The following is a 5288-nucleotide window of genomic DNA, read 5'->3' as shown; positions in this document are numbered from 1 at the left end:
TATATATGTGTGTATATATATATCTATATATATATATACACACATAACCCTGTGGAGTATATAGGAGCCCTGGTGGGGTAGTTGTTAAGAGCTCAGCTGCTAACAAAAGGTCAGCAGCTTAAATCCACCAGTCACTCCTTGGAAACCCTATGGGGCAGTTCTACTCTGTCCTATAGGGTCACTATGAGTCGGAATCGATTTGACAGCAATGGACTTTTGTTTAGGTATCCCTTAGGTCACCACTTAGGTAGATTTCTCCTCTAAGTGGTAAGTGAGATATGGATTGTTGTTGTTGTCTGCCATCATTAATTCTGACACGTATTGACCCTATGGGACAGAGTAGGACTGTCACATTGCATTTCCTAGGCCGTAATCTTTACAGGAGCAAACCTCTAGGTCTTTTCTCTCATGGACCCACTGATGGGTTCTAACAACAGACCTTTTGGTTAGCAGCCAAGTGCTTAACCACTGTACCACCAGGGATCCTTGAGACACAGATAGGTAGATAGATATAGATTTAGATCTAGACAGGAACATTCTGCCATGCTTTGATCAATTGTAGTAGCAAATTCATGGCTTGGTCCTCATTCTTCCCATGTAGCACAGTTCAGATAGTACATACACACACACAAACACACACAAATTCAGTTAATTTAAATATGGGTTTGTATTGATGAGGCAAGAGGATAATGCAAAACAGGGCTTTAAAGTGGAATACAACCAAAAATAGAAACTGAAAAAAAAACAAAATTTTCACCAGAGTGAAACTGGAAACTGAATTAAAAAAAAAAAAAAAAAAGTTTTTCTGAACCCAAACTGAAATAGAAAATCATTATTTCTTTCACTCTGCTATTTTCAGTTCAATGATAATTTTTAAGTTGTAATCAAGACCATTTGGACCATTTATGTTTGATTTGCATCTGGCACCCATGTCTGTCGAATGCTTCTCTGGCACATGGCTGTTAAGGGCATAGTTTCTTGCTTCAGCAAGCAATGTTGCACCGCTGTAGCTATAGGTGATGACTGCTGCTATGCAAGATAATTCACAGGCTAGTGAGAGTTCGCTATTTCCGCTCCATGCTTACCGTCTCTCACAGTAACGTCAACTGTGCCTACAGAAGATGTGAGAAGTGCTTGACGATTGAGAACACTCATATTCAGAAATCTGAAAGAGCTGGTTAAACTGCATTGAGTTCTGAACACAGTTTCATGTGAATGGAAATTTGTCAGGTAAGTGTAAACATTTTCAATGTAATTATTCACATTTTTTAAGTGTAAAATTTAAATTCAAGAAATAGAAAATAGCAGATAATTTTTGATGATTATATTCTTGTATTCAATCTCAATTTAAAAATATTATCAAATATTTTTTGTACTTATATGTTTAAATTTCATATTTATCTCACAAATTGAAATGTTAGTAGTACATTAGCAACTAGCAGGAGGAAAATTGGTGTTTCAGTTGCGATATACCATTATTTTGTTTTGAAAGCAACTTGATGGCATCACTATGAAGTAAGATTTTTCTTCAAAAGGTGCTGGATAAATGTATGAGAATGTTATAAAGTGGGACTTCAAATGGAAAGAATTGACAAACCCTGTAAATGTAAATTCAAAGTTATTCTGGTTTTTCTAATATACTGATGATACATAGCAAGAAGCATTTTAGTACGTACTGGCTCTAATTCATTTCTACAAATGTATTCATGCATTCTATTCTCTTTATGTTATCAAAGTCTAAGACTTATTTTTACTGTAATGTAATATAGTGAAAATATACCCTAATGTTAATATTATTTCTTATCCCTTTAATTTTAGTATGGGACTAACCAGAGAAAATCCATGTTGAGAATTTTTCAAGTATGAAAAGATTGAAAATGAAATTTGCAACACAGATATGGTTGGAGACCATACAGTGAATTTAGAGAGGCACCTGAAGTGTCACCGTACGGATGAATACAATGCAGTGCAAAACAAGAAGACAAAGAAGATTGAAGAATGTGTCAGAATTGTTCCAAAAAAGCAACAAAAAACATTAGAGGAGTTTCCCCTTTCCAGAATGCCTTAAAGTAAAAATAGATAAACAAACAATTGTCAATGCATGTGTTGAATTAGTTACTGTTAAAAGTTGTTCGTTTGAGTTAATTGAATATTCAAGATTTTGTAAAATTTTAAATCCGAATACTGCTTCAATTGGTCAAAAATTTTCAATCAACTCAGAGAATATTAGGGAAATGATACCTCACTAGTCCTTAAAACTTAGCTCCAAAATTAGTAGTAATCTAGAAACCTGAATATTTTCTCTGAAAGTGGATGTTGCCAGTAGATTAACTCATTGCCGTTGAGTCAATTCCGATTCATAGTGACTGTAGATTGAGTAAGTAGCTTTTGTTGGTCAATTGAGTCAGTCAGGTCTAGGAATTAATGCTCAGTTTGCACAAGATGGTAAGATTACATCTGTTTACGCTGGGAATGAAAGAATTAAAAGACACACAGGTCTGTACATAAAAAAAAAACTGTGTATCAAATTTTAGAGAAGTACAACATTGATTTACAATAGATTTATTCTGTAATCACGCATAGTGTCTCTAATATGATTAAATTTGTTGATGGTGAAATCGAATGGCAGATGTCAGGGCAAACTGACAATTTTGAAGACTGATTTAGTGCACTCTGACTTGAAAACATTAACCAACACAGAGTGTGGTGAAAGTAACAAGTTTATAAGAGAAGACTGAGTGGTGTAAAGTGTGCTGTTCACACACTTCAATTAGTTATTAAAAATGCAATAAAGGATGTGGAACTGGAAAAATTTTTATAAGAATGTCATGAATTTCTTCAAATACATTGTATTCCAACATTGTCTACCAAATTTTCAGAAAATAATTTATGAAAACCCGTACTAGATTGCCCAACAGGATGGAACAGTATATACACCATGTTAGAAACTTTACTAGGATGCAAAAATCTCGGCATTGTATTAGCTGAGAATAATATGAAATATTACTTTTCTGATGACAAATGGGCAGATGTCAAATTAATTTTGGAAACTTTAAAACCTTTAAAGAAAGTTAAGGTAAGATAGCTCAGTGAAGAATTAGCTATGAGGGATATTTTTGATATGTGGGTGGAAACTAAGCTAAAATCAAGAACTCTTAATAATACCTTTGAAAACACTTTGATTGAAAAATTTAATGTCAGGGAAAAAGTTATCATTGAAAATGATAGCATGTTAGGAACAGTTTGTCTAGATACTCGTTATCAGATTCTAATTAGTTCTGAACTTAAGGTGAAGGCCATATTACATTTAAAAAGCTTTTGGGAAATGATAGAAAAGTTTGAAAAGAAGTAATACTGAAGGTGTAACAAAGGAAAGCAGTTCAGGGAATACTCTCGTTTCAAATGATGATGTTGATGAGATAGAATTATTTCTCAAAATGAAAGAAAAAGTTAAATAGAGATTAAATGACTATACTGTTAATACTGACTCTATATTAACAAGGTCTGATGGTATACAGAGTTGAAAGAAAAAGAGTATTCTTGAATTTGGGGAGGAAAACTGTTCACAATATCCCATTATATGAAATAGCTATGGTAGTTTGGGGTGCACCAGCTACTCAGGCCAGTGCTGAGAGAGTGTTCTCAGGTTTGAAATTCATCTTGCAAGATAATAGGGGTAGCTTAAATGAAAAAATACTAGAGGACATTCTTTTAATTAGGTGTAAACATGGTTTATTGCAAAGATGTTTTCTAAATGAACTGTATAATTGTGAATGAAATAAATCTACGTCTGCAATAAAATATTATTTTTATGTTACGTTATGGCAATTCTACAGCTTAGAACTGGAGTGAATATTAAAGTATTAAATATTTTATCGCACTTTGCCTTTATGTATTTATGTATTAGGTTTTGTCTTAGTCATCTAGTGCTGCTATAACAGAAATACCACAAGTAGGTGGCTTTAACAAAGAGAAGTTTATTCTCTCACAGTCCAGTAGGCTACAAGTTCAAATTCAGCGCATCAGCTCCAACGAAGGCTTTCTCTGTCAGCTCTGGAGGAAAGTCCCTGTCATCAATCTTCCCTTGGTCTGGGAGCTTCTCTGTGCAGGAACCTCAGGTCCAAAGGATGTGCTCTGCTCCCGGCACTGTTTTCTTGGTGGTATTAGGTTTTGTGTCTCTCTCTCGCTTCTCTCTTTTATATCTCAAAAGGGACTGGCTTAAGATACTACCTAATCTTGTAGACCTCATCAGTATAACTGCTGCTAATCCATTTTATTACATCATAGTGACAGAGTTTACAACACATAAGGAAATCACATCAGATTATGAAACGGTACACAATCATACAATACTGGGAATCATAACCCAGACAAGTTGACAGATATTTTGGGGGTACACAATTCAATCCATGACAGGTATGATAGCACACTTTGTATTTTTAGTATTTTGTGAATAAATTCTTATCAATTTTACCTGACTATTAAATGTTGGTAGTGAAATGTTGCCAAAATTAAGTTTATTTTCTGTGTATTTTATAGTATTAAGTTGAGAATTTCCTACTAAAAAATATTTCGAATCTTTAATATTTATACAAGTATGTTAGTACTGTTTTTATCACATTATTATTACTATTTTTTTATTGTAATTTATCTGAAGGATTACAGAACAAATAGTTTCTCATTAAACAGTCAGTACACGTATTGTTTTATGACATTGGTTAACAACCCCATGACATGTCAACACTCTCCCTTCTCAACCTTGAGGATCTTTTTTTCGGTGAAAATATGTGTAGTCAAAGATACACCATTTTGAAAGTTTCTACATGTACAATTCAGTGACATTGGTTACATTCTTCCAGTTGTGCTTCTATTCTCGCTATCCTTTTGCAAATTATTCCATCACCATTATCTTCAACTCACTGTCCTCTAGGCTTCCCATCAAAACTTTTGAGTTGCTGTAGTCGATTTGATCTCACATAGATAATTCTTTTTTTTTCTTTTATCGCTTAGATGAAGGATTGCAGAACAAATAGTTTCTCATTCAACTGTTGGTACATTATTGCCCTATGACAATGGTTAACAACCCCATGACATGTCAACACTCTCCCTTCTCAAGCTTGGGTTGCCTATCACCAGATTTCCTGTCCCCTCCTGCCTTCTAGTACTTGTCCCTGGACTGCTGTGCCTCATTAGTCCTCTTTTGTTTTATGAGGCTGTCCAATCCCCGGCTGAACGGTGAACTTCGGGACGGGCTTCATCACTGAGCTAAAAGGGTGTCTGGGGGCCAT

Source organism: Trichechus manatus, unplaced genomic scaffold (genome assembly GCF_000243295.1).
Source record: "Trichechus manatus latirostris isolate Lorelei unplaced genomic scaffold, TriManLat1.0 scaffold00019, whole genome shotgun sequence".
Taxonomy (NCBI): domain Eukaryota; kingdom Metazoa; phylum Chordata; class Mammalia; order Sirenia; family Trichechidae; genus Trichechus; species Trichechus manatus.
The sequence above is the reverse complement of the archived record's forward strand: the minus strand, read 5'-3'. Positions refer to the sequence as shown.